Raw genomic sequence first — 16,038 nt, 5'->3', positions numbered from 1 at the left:
GAGAGAAAGGGGCCTACAACTTTATTTGGTGCTGTTCTAAAATCACTGTGCATTGTGATGCATGCTTTGGATTTGTTCGACTTGGGCATTACTTTGCGGTGAGGTACATGTTGTAAAACCATAGAAGAAGTTGCTAATGTGTAGCTTCATTCGTTTTGTTGTGATGCTGGCCATGGGGTGTGAATACTAGCGCCTCGATCACACCTCCTTGCGTTTCGGTACACCAGAAGTACATTAATTTCCAATGGAACGCTGTGTTCGCCTTGCAGCGTTGCATTGCAGAGGCAGTTTCAGTGCTTTCTGTGTGGTACATACATTGGATTTATCTAACGTACGCATCATATTGTGTGCGTTGACAGCTTGACAGAAATGGTAGCAGAAGGTGAATGTTGAACTTCTGTTGCCCACATATCCAGATGACGCTGCATACATTTGGCGCAATAACACTGTCGGTGTGATCAAGGTGTATGTAAAATGGAGTTTATGACGATAACCTGTGTGCATGCAGCATTAGCCTACCACATATGTCCCTATAACACATTATTACATCAAGGTATTTTTTACTAAAACTCACTCCATCATTTTTGTTTTACTGCCTTTTGAATTAAAAAAACCTATTTGTTTTCAACTCCTGAGCGGGGTACTAACGGCCTAACATAGGCAACGTCATACCTTTTTTAGGAGGAGTCTTCCAGCCGTCAATCATCAAAGTTGTGTCACCGGTGCGAGGAGGAAGGATAAGGAACTCTCGATGACAGAATCTAAACTCTAAATTGGAATAAACCTCGTTTGTCCTCAAGTTATTAGTGAAAATTTCGCTTAAAAAAGTGAAGTAATCAACGGCGGGCTTGTAGCCTATTAATAATTGGACGATACGTATACGGAGAGTTTGTACGCTACCTTTTACAGCACCGATGTCAGATGCGCCATCTCCATGCGCGACAGGGTTGCAGTTTTCTGAAGGAGAGTTTTCGTTTTTTGGGGGGGCGACTTGGAGACAATTAACTTCATGATGAGAGAACGAACCTGGGTTTAGGATTCAAAGACAAGGTAGCTATGATTGTTTACGATTATTAATGTGATGTATCAGCCATATGGAGAGTTTACTAATCTAGTTTCTCCAATATCCAGTCCGAATATTTCGTTTCGTCAAACGTATTTCTGATCGCTTGACGCACATCTTTGCTCCCTCCGTCCATTTCTCTTGGAAATTCGGAGTTCGCTTGTGCGAAGTGGTTGCAGCTCAAACATATGTTATCTGTGGAAATCAGTCCTATGGTCAAATATTTTCCTAGGTTAATACGCAGACGTCTCGTTGTCTTCATGGGCACATTGCAAGTTTATTTGACTAAGTACGATAAAGAGGAGGAGGAGCATAATGAAACCCGTAGTGGAAGTTCCTTCCCTACAATAAGTAGTCTATGCTTCTAATATACTGTCGAAACCGGCTGTAGAGGTAGTGGATTTTAACAGTCACTCACCAGATGGACAGTTCAGAGGGCAGCGAGTAGGATACGGAACGCTCAGATAGAAAACCAACTTACAGAACAGCTGAGAACTGCTCTATACATAAACAACAGGAGAGACCAGACAGACAGCTCTATAGGCTACATTTCTATCGTCAGAATGTTGCATCCCACACAGAATAAGCAGTAGTAGTTTCCAGAGTTCAGTATCATGAAATGACGTTACTGTAGTAGACTGAGTGTCTCTGGTGCAGTGAGTACAGAACTCCCACATTATTTTTGTTATATAAACAGGCACAGGTCTATACATACCACCTCCTAAAATGTTGCCCTCCATTGCCACAGTTTAACACCCAAATTGTCCGTTTTTAACGTGCTGTACAAGTTAAAATAGGGAATATCCCTTTTTTGAGATAACATAGTTAAATAAACTCTGCTAGCATCGTCTTTTGGTGACATTTTCACAACCAAGGTCATTTTTTAACTTTTGAGTCAACCATTACAACTGGAAATGCCTGGCTGTTTGGGGGAGTGTCTAGCAACAGTATCCAGGTTGGAATAGACTTGACACATATGTACCTAGTTACAAACCCAGAGTGGAGATGTCCACTAGAGTGACTGTGCTGCATGAAGGGAGCTGTGTATACTGGTAGACAGGGACCAGTAGAAGGATCCAGACAGAGAGGAAGACTGATCATGAAGGGAGCTGTGTATACTGGTAGACAGGGACCAGTAGAAGGATCCAGACAGAGGAAGACTGATCATGGAGGGAGCTGTGTATACTGGTAGACAGGGACCAGTAGAAGGATCCAGACAGAGGAAGACTGATCATGGAGGGAGCTGTGTATACTGGTAGAAGGATCCAGACAGAGGAAGACTGATCATGGAGGGAGCTGTGTATACTGGTAGACAGGGACCAGTAGAAGGATCCAGACAGAGGAAGACTGATCATGGAGGGAGCTGTGTAAACTGGTAGACAGGGACCAGTAGAAGGATCCAGACAGAGGAAGACTGATCATGGAGGGAGCTGTGTATACTGGTAGACAGGGACCAGTAGAAGGATCCAGACAGAGGAAGACTGATCATGGAGGGAGCTGTGTATACTGGTAGACAGGGACCAGTAGAAGGATCCAGACAGAGGAAGACTGATCATGGAGGGAGCTGTGTATACTGGTAGACAGGGACCAGTAGAAGGATCCAGACAGAGGAAGACTGATCATGGAGGGAGCTGTGTATACTGGTAGACAGGGACCAGTAGAAGGATCCAGACAGACAGAGGAAGACTGATCATGGAGGGAGCTGTGTATACTGGTAGACAGGGACCAGTAGAAGGATCCAGACAGAGGAAGACTGATCATGGAGGGAGCTGTGTATACTGGTAGACAGGGACCAGACAGAGGAAGACTGATCATGGAGGGAGCTGTGTATACTGGTAGACAGGGACCAGTAGAAGGATCCAGACAGAGGAAGACTGATCATGGAGGGAGCTGTGTATACTGGTAGACAGGGACCAGTAGAAGGATCCAGACAGAGAGGAAGACTGATCATGGAGGGAGCTGTGTATACTGGTAGACAGGGACCAGTAGAAGGATCCAGACAGAGGAAGACTGATCATGGAGGGAGCTGTGTATACTGGTAGACAGGGACCAGTAGAAGGATCCAGACAGAGGAAGACTGATCATGGAGGGAGCTGTGTATACTGGTAGACAGGGACCAGTAGAAGGATCCAGACAGACAGAGGAAGACTGATCATGGAGGGAGCTGTGTATACTGGTAGACAGGGACCAGTAGAAGGATCCAGACAGAGAGGAAGACTGATCATGGAGGGAGCTGTGTATACTGGTAGACAGGGACCAGTAGAAGGATCCAGACAGAGGAAGACTGATCATGGAGGGAGCTGTGTATACTGGTAGACAGGGACCAGTAGAAGGATCCAGACAGAGGAAGACTGATCATGGAGGGAGCTGTGTATACTGGTAGACAGGGACCAGTAGAAGGATCCAGACAGAGGAAGACTGATCATGGAGGGAGCTGTGTATACTGGTAGACAGGGACCAGTAGAAGGATCCAGACAGAGGAAGACTGATCATGGAGGGAGCTGTGTATACTGGTAGACAGGGACCAGTAGAAGGATCCAGACAGAGAGGAAGACTGATCATGGAGGGAGCTGTGTATACTGGTGTGTTTAGGGCTGAGGAGACGCACCCTGACTGATGTTGTGTTTTATGTAAATGACCTGGTATTATTCATATTCAGTTTGTCCTTCATGCAGCCGGGGACAGGTAGTTACAACAGCCCCCGTGTCCTCATGCAGCCGGGGACAGGTAGATACAACAGCCCCTGTGTCCTCATGCAGCCGGGGACAGGTAGTTACAACAGCCCCCGTGTCCTCATGCAGCCGGGGACAGGTAGATACAACAGCCCCTGTGTCCTCATGCAGCCGGGGACAGGTAGTTACAACAGCCCCCGTGTCCTCATGCAGCCGGGGACAGGTAGTTACAACAGCCCCCGTGTCCTCATGCAGCCGGGGACAGGTAGTTACAACAGCCCCCGTGTCCTCATGCAGCCGGGGACAGGTAGATACAACAGCCCCCGTGTCCTCATGCAGCCGGGGACAGGTAGTTACAACAGGCCCCGTGTCCTCATGCAGCCGGGGACAGGTAGATACAACAGCCCCCGTGTCCTCATGCAGCTGGAGTAGTGCCTTTTAGGGCGGGGCAGCTGGCTGCACTTCCATGGTCAACTCGCTCTCAAATTCAGGAATTTAACATGATGACGCAAAGGCAATTAACACCTGACAGAGAGAATATTGTCAGGGTTCTCTCTCTCTCACACACACACACACACACACACACACACACACACACACACACACACACACGTTATGTTCTTCTATCCTCGTGGGGACCTCAAATATATTTCCACTCCAAATCCTATTTTCCCTAATCCTTACCGTAACCTTAACCTGTAAACCGAGCTCTTAAAGCTAACCCCTTACACAAATTCTAACCCTAAACACTACACACTAATCCTAACCCCTTACACAAATTCTAACCCTAAACACTACACACTGATACTAACCCCTTACACAAATTCTAACCCTATCCACTAAACACTAATCCTAACCCCTTACACAAATTCTAACCCTAATCACTACACACTAATACTAACCCCTTACACAAATTCTAACCCTAATCACTACACACTAATACTAACCCCTTACACAAATTCTAACCCTAAACACTACACACTAATACTAACCCCTTACACAAATTCTAACCCTAAACACTACACACTAATACTAACCCCTTACACAAATTCTAACCCTAAACACTACACACTGATACTAACCCCTTACACAAATTCTAACCCTATCCACTAAACACTAATCCTAACCCCTTACACAAATTCTAACCCTAATCACTACACACTAATACTAACCCCTTACACAAATTCTAACCCTAAACACTACACACTAATACTAACCCCTTACACAAATTCTAACCCTAAACACTACACACTAATACTAACCCCTTACACAAATTCTAACCCTAATCACTACACACTAATACTAACCCCTTACACAAATTCTAACCCTAAACACTACACACTAATACTAACCCCTTACACAAATTCTAACCCTATCCACTAAACACTAATCCTAACCCCTTACACAAATTCTAACCCTAATCACTACACACTAATACTAACCCCTTACACAAATTCTAACCCTAATCACTACACACTAATACTAACCCCTTACACAATTCTAACCCTAATCACTACATACTAATACTAACCCCTTACACAAATTCTAACCCTAACCACTAAACACTAATACTAACCCCTTACACAAATTCTAACCACTAAACACTAATCCCTTACACTAATTCTAACCTAACCACTAAACCTCCTACATTTAAATTTGCCTTTGCCCTCGGGGCTGTGGGAATTGTCATCACGAGGGTAAATTTTCCTTATTTTACTATCCTTGTGGGGACTTTTGGGGATTTTAATGTTCCAGAACCAGCAGAGACACACACACACTCTCCTTTTATAGAGACGACTGACCTAGTGTCTGACATGTCGTCCAGTAGAGGTTGCTCTTATGCAGGTATCTGTGTAAAACACCACAGTAGGACTTTGGTCAGATGTTTTTAATCCAAAGATACTTAAAATACAGTAGTGACTGTGTCCATTTTTGTCATGTGTCTGTGGTCACATGAGGGAATTGAACCTTTGACTGCTAGTGCCACTCAGAACCACATGAGTACCACCAATAGGGCTGGGCGATTATGGCCCAAATATCATATTTCTATATTTCTTTTTATTTTGATTGTATGGCGGTATGTTACTCTGTTCTATGTTTCTGAATTAGTTTTATGACGAGTGCGTGGACCCCAGACCGGCAACAAATGAATTATAAGTGTTTTTGAATGGTCTTTCTCCATGCTGCTGTTTTCCACTCAACCCAGCCAGGACAGAACTGACAGCTAAGGAGTCCAATTCGTTGAACCTTTCAGTTATTTAACACGGTATAAAAATACCTTTTTTTATAGATGGTATTGTACCAATCTGTAGATGCATACCTGTGGGATTCATGATACCTGGTCCTTGTATGTGGCTTCATTCATCCATACCTGTGGGATTCATGATACCTGGTCCTTGTATGTGGCTTCATTCATCCATACCTGTATACTGGGATTCATGATACCTGGTCCTTGTATGTGGCTTCATTCATCCATACCTGTGGGATTCATGATACCTGGTCCTTGTATGTGTCTTCATTCATCCATACCTGTGGGATTCATGATACCTGGTCCTTGTATGTGTCTTCATTCATCCATACCTGTATACTGGGATTCATGATACCTGGTCCTTGTATGTGTCTTCATTCATCCATACCTGTGGGATTCATGATACCTGGTCCTTGTATGTGTCTTCATTCATCCATACCTGTATACTGGGATTCATGATACCTGGTCCTTGTATGTGGCTTCATTCATCCATACCTGTATACTGGGATTCATGATACCTGGTCCTTGTATGTGGCTTCATTCATCCATACCTGTATACTGGGATTCATGATACCTGGTCCTTGTATGTGTCTTCATTCATCCATACCTGTATACTGGGATTCATGATACCTGGTCCTTGTATGTGGCTTCATTCATCCATACCTGTATACTGGGATTCATGATACCTGGTCCTTGTATGTGGCTTCATTCATCCATACCTGTATACTGGGATTCATGATACCTGGTCCTTGTATGTGGCTTCATTCATCCATACCTGTATACTGGGATTCATGATACCTGGTCCTTGTATGTGTCTTCATTCATCCATACCTGTATACTGGGATTCATGATACCTGGTCCTTGTATGTGTCTTCATTCATCCATACCTGTATACTGGGATTCATGATACCTGGTCCTTGTATGTGTCTTCATTCATCCATACCTGTATACTGGGATTCATGATACCTGGTCCTTGTATGTGGCTTCATTCATCCATACCTGTATACTGGGATTCATGATACCTGGTCCTTGTATGTGGCTTCATTCATCCATACCTGTATACTGGGATTCATGATACCTGGTCCTTGTGTCTTCATTCATGTGTATTTGATCCCTCCTGTTACTTTGGGAAGGACTCGTAAGGAAAGCATTTCTCGCTGATGTCTAAACCCTTTTCAGATTCACCACGTGACAAAATAAATTTTTTATTACATGTAATATATCGCCAAGATCTAACCACCAATAGGAGCACACAGCACATATGACTGCCATCTATACCAGGCTTTGGCTATACTGCACTAGACTGAGAGGGATGTTAACTGGATCAATCTGGATTTCTGCGTCAGTAAGGCAGTGTATCCTAACGAAGACCTTTTGAGGAACATCGTGTGACCCGTTTTGGTTCCATCATACCAGACTAAAGGAACAGGGAAGTGTTAGAACGCCTGGTCAATGTCATCATCGTTATAGCCCCATGTCGTTCCTCTTTTATACACACGCGCAGACACACAGGAAGGAAGAACGGTTAGAACAGGATGTTTGGTGTCCGTTCTACTAGAGCCAACCATCCTTATTGTTCTTAGAGATGACTTTTATATGAGCTCTGTCTCGTCTAGAGTCATAAAACACAGACACCTTTGAGGAGAGAGAAGATGGTAGGAAATCCTGCTTCCGTGTGTTCTGGTAGAGGGGGCGTGGGGTAGTAACCTTCAGTAACATGTCTTGTAAATGTTCATTTGAAAGGTGATTGTTGCGTTAGTCCCACCACCTTCTACTAACAGGTTTTATCCAGTGGCTGTTCAGTGTCTTGTTTGACCGGCCTTCTACTCCCTCACTCTGACCGGCCTTCTACTCCCTCACGGCCTTCTACTCCCTCACGGCCTTCTACTCCCTCACGGCCTTCTACTCCCTCACGGCCTTCTACTCCCTCACTCTGACTACTTCTGGGGCTGGGTTGAGGCAGCGGATATTGGGCTTTGGGGAGGGAGAGTGTTTTTGGAAAACACAAACCCATGAGCAAGTGCAGTTCACACACCCTTTAATAATGGTCAGACATGTTGCACAAACCGTGGCACAAACACTTGGAAGATCAGGCCACGCCCACTTTTATAATGGTCAGACATGTGGCACAAACACTTGGAAGATCAGGCCACACCCCCTTTTGGACGAGAGACGGGAGAGACGGTGTCAGCTGTATCTGAAGTGTGATAGATGTATTGTGTGTGTGTGTCCCCCAGGCTTCGTCCCAAATGGCATCCTATTCCCTAAATAGTGCACTACTTTTGACTAGGGCTCTAGGGCCCAGTTCCCTAGAACACTTCCACTGAGTGTACAACACATTAACACCTTCCTAATATTGAGTTTGAGAGTTTCCTGCTCAGGGTTCCTGCTCAGGGTTTCCTGCTCAGGGGTTCCTGGTCAGGGTTCCTGCTCAGGGTTTCCTGCTCAGGGTTCCTGGTCAGGGTTCCTGCTCAGGGTTTCCTGCTCAGGGTTCCTGCTCAGGGGTTCCTGCTCAGGGGTTCCTGCTCAGGGGTTCCTGCTCAGGGGTTCCTGCTCAGGGGTTCCTGCTCAGGGGTTCCTGCTCAGGGGTTCCTGCTCAGGGGTTCCTGCTCAGGGGTTCCTGCTCAGGGGTTCCTGCTCAGGGGTTCCTGGTCAGGGAACTTCAGCCGTGTGTCATTTGGTATTGTATACTACGTCTTTACTAACATAATTTATGAGCCCATGTAATTGTTTTATTTATTTGTTAATAATTATATATATTTTTTACTTAACCAACAATGCAGTTAAGAAAACTGTGTTAAGGGCTTGTAAAGTAAGCATTTCCCTGTAAGGTTTACACCTGTTGTATACGGAGTATGTGACAAATAACGATTTGATTTAAGTATTTAACGTTAAAATAATTTCTGGGATATCACCTGATCTCTTTCCCGGAGCTGATGGGCAGAATTCCAGAGGTTTTCTAGCACATTCCAGGACTGTATGACTGCTTGTCGTGGTCTGTTTTTCTAGGAATACCATTGGGCCATGTCCGTACAATATTATGGCTTAGTGTGTGTGTCACTCTTGGTAAAAAAAAAAACAACTTTTTATTTTTTAATGGATAAAATACCATCAAATTATTGTCCATCTTAATCATAATTGTTCAGATGTAATGTTTAAAAAAAAGTTTTCCAAGACCATGAACATTTGCATCATAACGAGTTCTCATTACTGTAACATGTTCATAACCTGGATTTAATTAGTAAATTATTTATGTTTTAAACTATTAGTCATATAAAGAAAGATTATCCGGTGAATGAACTCATCCGGATTGACTGACCTTAATGTCTCAAAGTCATGATGGACTGTCGTTTCTCTTTTCTAATTTGAGCAGTTCTTGCTATAATATGGACATGGTCTTCTACCAAATAGGACCGTATTCTGTATACCACCTCTACCTTGTCACAACACAACTGATTGGCCCAAACACATTAAGAAGGAAAGACATTCCACAAATTAACTTTTAACAAGGCACACCTGCTAATTGAAAATCATTCCAGGTGACTACCTCATGAAGCTGGTTGAGAGAATGCCAAGAGTGTGCAAAGGGTGGCTACTTTTTGAAGAATCTCAAATATAAAATATGTTTTGATTTGTTTAACACCTTTTTGGTTACATTATTCCATATATTATTTAATAGCTTTGATGTCTTAACTAATTCACAGTGTAGAAAATAGTAAAAAATTATGAAAAACCCAGGAATGAGTAGGTGTCCAAACGTTTGACTGGTCGTGTAAATATTTTTACGTTTCATGTTGGATTTATCCCAAAGGGTTAAATGGATTTTCTGTCTCAGTGAAGTTACTTTTAAGATTTTATCCTGAAATGCCATTATCACAGATATTTACTTGTATTGGTTTTGTGCTGTAAATGCAACAGAGCTGGAGACCGTGAACAGGTAAACAACACCTCAGCATGGATTTCTGTAAACCAATATGTCCTTTGTGTGACCCAAACAGTTCGAGGTGCTGACTAACAGATACACCTGTAGGCTATTAAAATAGACCCCAACAGAGTCAACTGTATAAGCTGCCACTCATTTGTTGGGTAAATCACCAGTGTTTCAGCATCATCTTGTATTCATCTTTGAATGTCACTGTAATGTCCCCGTTAACAGTTTTTATCAACGTCTTGCCAGATGTTTTCCGACCTCAACAGTAGTGTTTTATTTTAAACTTTTTAACTAGGCAAGTCGGTTAAGAACAAATACTTATTGACAATGACGGCCTACGAAAAAGGCAAAAGGCCTGCTAAAAATATAGGACAAAATACACATCACGACGAGACAACACAACATGAAGAGAAACACATGACAACAACTCATGACAACTCATGACAACAACTCATGACAACACTGCATCATGACAACAACTCATGACAACACTGCATCATGACAACAGCGCATGACAACAACCCATGACAACACAACATAAAGAGTAACGCATGACAACATGGTATCGGCACAAAACAGGGTACAGATATTATTGGGCCCAGACAACGGCACAAAACAGGGTACAGACATTATTGGGCCCAGACAACGGCACAAAACAGGGCACAGACATTATTGGGCCCAGACAACGGCACAAAGGGCAAGAAGGTAAAGCCATTACATCATGCAGAGCAGCCACAACGGTCCCAGTTTCCATGGTTGAGTCTGTAGTGTAATGTCAGGAAGAGTCCACTTCGCAGGTCAACAATTACAACATTGTGACTAAATGCCTCAACATCCAATGAGGGATAAGATGAGCGCCACAAATCAGGAAATGACTTGGTGCGTATCTTTTCTAATCATTTCGGATTGTTGACATACAGCTGGATCTATAAAATAGATGGTCTAGGATGAGGACATTTGTTGACAGACCACTAAGTTCTGAAAACATAAAACACTTGATTTTAAGTATATATATATATATATATATATATTTTTTTTTTTTATTAATTATTATTATAGCCTCTAAGTCAGGGAGGTCAACTTTTATAGGCCCACGGATCAATTTCCAGAAACGGGGCCCCGACCTTTTGGAACTCAGTTAGAATAGTAGAATAGACCAAGTGCCATTTTGAAGTTTTGTCCATCAGCAATTGTTCTCTTATGTCTGTCAGTCACTCAGTTAGTCATGTCAGCAAACACGTTTCTGTTGTTGATTTGTACGTTAGTCTCGTAGTGCTGAGTGATAAACCAATTCCATTTTATTTTTTTTGTGTGAGCCCAGCGCTAGATTTCATTCACCAGAGAAATCAAGTCAAGAACGATGTGGGACGCTGGGCTGAAGGGAGTTGTTTTCATTAAGAAAATATTCACCCTAGTTCAGTGTAGAAACTTTGTAACTAATTACAATGACCATAATCCATTGCGGCAGTTTTTCCCAGCTCAGAGAGGAAGAGGCAACCCGAGAAGTTTCACTCTCGCCAAAATCTGTCCTAAATATGCCCAATGTGTTTATATTGAACATGGATTTGTCACCTGCCTTCCTGCCTTTGGGAGAACGACTCCCATTGTTAGAGCAGAGACATGAGCATCTCCTCATGGTAAACTCTTCTCTGGATGGATAGGCCTACACATTATTTATGCCTGCTACATTGTTATTTCCACAGACTTCGAGAGAGCAATGAACACAATGACGAGAGAGAGGGACTGAGACGACAGTTTTTGAAAGTAAACCTCATCTACTTTGAAGAACTAGTGAAAGGATTTTGTCATATACATTTTACTATTTCATAGTAATTTCCTATTTTTCTATTTGGACCTGACAGACAATTGAATGTTCATTTAATAATTTTGGCTTTGGAATTTCCATTAAAAAGCTAAAATCATTAACGTCATTATTTCATAATACATTTATGAAAAAAAAAAGTACCATATTGCTGAGACCGTCACGTGATTCACTTCCTGGATACGTCCACCATATTGCTGAGACCGTCACGTGATTCACTTCCTGGATACGTCCACCATATTGCTGAGACCGTCACGTGATTCACTTCCTGGATACGTCCACCATATTGCTGAGACCGTCACGTGATTCGCTTCCTGGATACGTCCCCCGTATTGCTGAGACCGTCACGTGATTCGCTTCCTGGATACGTCCACCGTATTGCTGAGACCGTCACGTGATTCGCTTCCTGGATACGTCCACCGTATTGCTGAGACCGTCACGTGATTCGCTTCCTGGATACGTCCACCGTATTGCTGAGACCGTCACGTGATTCACTTCCTGGATACGTCCACCATATTGCTGAGACTGTCACATGATTTCCAATAAGTCCAGATGGAGAAGAGATGATGCACAATGGGAGAATCTCAATTGCATACTCCTCACATCCTCTCATAATCTCCCTCCTCGCTTCCTTCTCAAAACCCATTGGAGGAGAAGGTCAGAGGGGAGGGACATCTGGCTTTCTCATCCAAAGGGTTTCTGAGGAGGAGAGAGGACGCGAGGAGTATCTAATTGAGATTCTCCCATTGTCTGGCTGGACTACTCTCCTAACAAGCTTCATTCAGCATGACATCCTTCTGCTTAGACTCCACTTGCATTGCACACGATGAAAAATGATATTTTGCATTTCAAACTAATCCATTTTATTATTCTTCATCAGCCAACAGCCAGAGCAGTATTATGGTCAGAGGTAATGAGGGTGTGTGTTTGAGTTAGACTTCCTTCCTGCTGTTATCTTGTATAATTGTTTAATGAGGACTTTGGCTGCGACTCCAGTCTTCAGAGACTGATTTAGGGCTTATTCAAGTTGAAGAGTTCAAGCAGAGGCACCGCGATGAGATTCAAATGTACATGATATTGACATAACTTTTCAATTTACATTAGCAACGGACTGTCCTGTGCCTGCCCAGAGAGAGTTTGGGGGCTGGGCAACGGACTCTCCTGTGCCTGCCGAGGGAGAGTTTGGGGGCTGGGCAACGGACTCTCCTGTGCCTGCCGAGGGAGAGTTTGGGGGCTGGGCAACGGACTCTCCTGTGCCTGCCGAGGGAGAGTTTGGGGGCTGGGCAACGGACTCTCCTGTGCCTGCCGAGGGAGAGTTTGGGGGCTGGGCAACGGACTCTCCTGTGCCTGCCGAGGGACAGTTTGGGGGCTGGGCAACGGACTCTCCTGTGCCTGCCGAGGGACAGTTTGGGGGCTGGGCAACGGACGTTCTTGCGCTGTAGTTTTAAAATATACTGTAAATATCCCAGTAACGTAGGCAACTTTTCATCTCAACCATATATTTATTTTTAAATTTCACCTTTATTTAACCAGGTAGGCTAGTTGAGAACAAGTTCTCATTTGCAACTGCAACCTGGCCAAGATAAAGCATAGCAGTGTGAACAGACAACACAGAGTTACACACAGAGTAAACAATAAACAAGCCAATAACACAGTAGAGAAAAGAAAGTCTATGTACAGTGTGTTCAAAAGGCAAGAGGAGGTAGGCAATAAATAGGCCATAGGAGCGAATAATTACAATTTAGTAGATTAACACTGGAGTGATAAATGAGCAGATGATGATGTGCAGGTAGAGGTACTGATGTGCAGGTAGAGATACTGGTGTGCAAAAGAGCAGAGAAGTAAATAAAATAAAAACAGTATGGGGATGAGGTAAGTAGATTGGGTGGGCTATTTACAGATGGACTATGTACAGCTGCAGTGATCGGTTAGCTGCTCAGATAGTTGATGAGGGAAATATAAGTCTCCAACTTCAGCGATTTTTACAATTCATTCCAGTCACTGGCAGCAGACAACTGGAAGGAAAGGCGGCCAAATGAGGTGTTTGCTTTGGGGTTGATCAGTGAGATCTACCTGCTGGAACGTGCGCTACGGGAGGGTGTAGTTATCGTGACCAGTGAACTGAGATAAGGCAGAGCTTTAACTAGCATAGACTTATAGATGACCTGGAGCCAGTGGGTCTGGCAACGAATATGTAGCAAGGGCCAGCCGACTAGAGCATACAGGTCGCTGTGGTGGTGGTATAAGGTGATTTGGTAACACAATGGATGGCACTGTGATAGACTGCATCCAGTTTACTGAGTAGAGTGTTAGAAGCTATTTTGTAGATGACATGGCCGAAGTCGAGGATCGGTAGGATAACCTAGTAAAACTGACTAAGTTTGGCGGCGTGAGTGAAGGAGGCTTTGTTGCGAAATAGAAAGCCGATTCTAGATTTGATTTTGGATTGGAGATGTTTAATATGAGTCTGGAAGGAGAGTTGACAGTTGAGCCAGTCACCTAGGTATTTATAGTTGTCCACATATTCTAGGTCGGAACCGTCCAGGGTGGTGATGCTAGGTGGGCGGGCGGGTGCGGGCAGCCAACGGTTGAAATGCATGCAGGTGGAGGCCACGGAAGGAGTGTTGTATGGCATTGAAGCTTGTCTGGAGGTTCGTTAACACAGTGTCCAAGGAAGGGCCAGACGTATATAGAATGGTGTTGTCTGCGTTGAGGTGGATCAGGGTATCGCCTGCAGCAAGAGCGACATCATTGATGTATACAGGGAAAAGAGTCGGCCCAAGAATTGAACCCTGTGGTACCCCCATAGAGACTGCCAGAGGTCCGGACAACATGCCCTCCGATTTGACACACTGAACTCTGTCTGCAAAGTAGTTGGTGAACCAGGCGAGGCAGTTGTCAGAGAAACCAAGGCTATTGAGTCTGCCGTTAAGAATGTGGTGATCGACAGAGTCGAAAGTCTTGGTCAGGTCGATGAAGACTGCTGCACACTATTGTCTTTTATCGATGGCGGTTATGATATCATTTAGTACCTTGAGCGTGGCTGAGGTGCACCCATGACCGGCTCTGAAACAGGAGGAAGGCCTGGCCAGCCATTGAGAAATGCTTATTGAAATGTTCAATTATAATGGATTTATCAGTGGTGACCGTGTTACCTAGCCTCAGTGCAGTGGGCAGCTGGGAGGAGGTGCTCTTGTTCTCCATGGACTTTAGTGTCCCAAAACTTTTTGGAGATAGAGCTACAGGATGCAAATTTCTGTTTGAAAAAGCTAGCCTTTGCTTTCCTGACTGACTGCGTGTATTGTTTCCTGACTTCCCTGAACAGTTGCATATCGCGGGGACTATTCGATGCTATGGCAGTCCGCCACAGGATATTAAACTCTTGAATAACGCAACAATTCACAAGCATGTGCAAACAATTAAAGGGTTCATATTCTCGTCCGTAACGTTACAATCATTACTTTTTAGCTTCAAGACGAGAGCACAGTTACTGCAGCGAACAAAGTCTTCGTCAAGTAACGTTAGCCGATCAAAAATGAGTGATTAGCCCCCCCCCCTCATACAAATAAAGTACAGTAGGCCTACATTTAGAATAAAGCAGGCCTCATTTTGATCCATATCATGCAAGTCATTACATATGGGGCGGCAGGGTAGCCTAGTGGTTAGAGCGTTGGACTAGTAACCGAAAGGGTAAATCCCCGAGCTGACAAGGTACAAATCTGTCGCTCTGCCCCTGAACAGGCAGTAAACCCACTGTTCTTAGGCCGTCATTGAAAATAAGAATTTGTTCTTAACTGACTTTTCTAGTAAAATAAAATCAAAAATCTAAACGGTGAAGTAAACTCTGACTGAAAACGTGGGAAATTCGGTGTGAGGTGACATCGGCTGTTTTACATGGCAGCCAGACATCACAGACTCTTTTTATTCGATTTTTTATTTTTACCTACTGCAAAAATGTCAATGTAACTGACTGTTATTGCAATTTCAGTTAAAATCTTAATAAATAAAAAAAAGTCTCATATCTATACATTTTCAGCTGTTTGAAATACATTTCCTCTGCTAGTAAGATGTTTTACTGTAGCAGAGTTCAATGAGACCGTTCTGTTTCCGCTGCCCTGCTCTGAGGGGAGTGACTGGAGGAAGGCTCACCCATAACCTGCGGCGCTAGTGGTCGAGACGGAGGAAATGCTCAAGTTTACGTTACAGTCTCTGTCTCTGGAATCTCCTGAAATGACTCGTTGACTATTTTCTAACTTGACGTTAGATGGTTCCTCACCCTGAAGGTAGTAGATGAACCAGGAG

The 16,038-nt window shown here is 43.8% G+C and overlaps 1 protein-coding gene across 2 annotated transcripts in view; it reads left to right on the top strand.

Annotated features, from left to right (window-relative positions):
• The first annotated feature begins 697 nt into the window (after window positions 1–697).
• Window positions 698–16,038, top strand: part of LOC135511802 (N-acetyllactosaminide beta-1,3-N-acetylglucosaminyltransferase 2-like) — a 35,830-nt gene continuing 20,489 nt past the window's right edge. For both annotated transcript variants that reach the window (XR_010451325.1, XM_064933265.1), the window contains exon 1: window positions 698–1,050. The gene's annotated coding sequence lies outside the window, so the exon portion shown is untranslated. The remainder of the gene's footprint in view (window positions 1,051–16,038) is intronic.

The sequence above is a fragment of the Oncorhynchus masou genome, chromosome 24 (assembly GCF_036934945.1).
Source record: "Oncorhynchus masou masou isolate Uvic2021 chromosome 24, UVic_Omas_1.1, whole genome shotgun sequence".
NCBI classification, from domain to species: domain Eukaryota; kingdom Metazoa; phylum Chordata; class Actinopteri; order Salmoniformes; family Salmonidae; genus Oncorhynchus; species Oncorhynchus masou.
The sequence above is the reverse complement of the archived record's forward strand: the minus strand, read 5'-3'. Positions and strand labels throughout refer to the sequence as shown.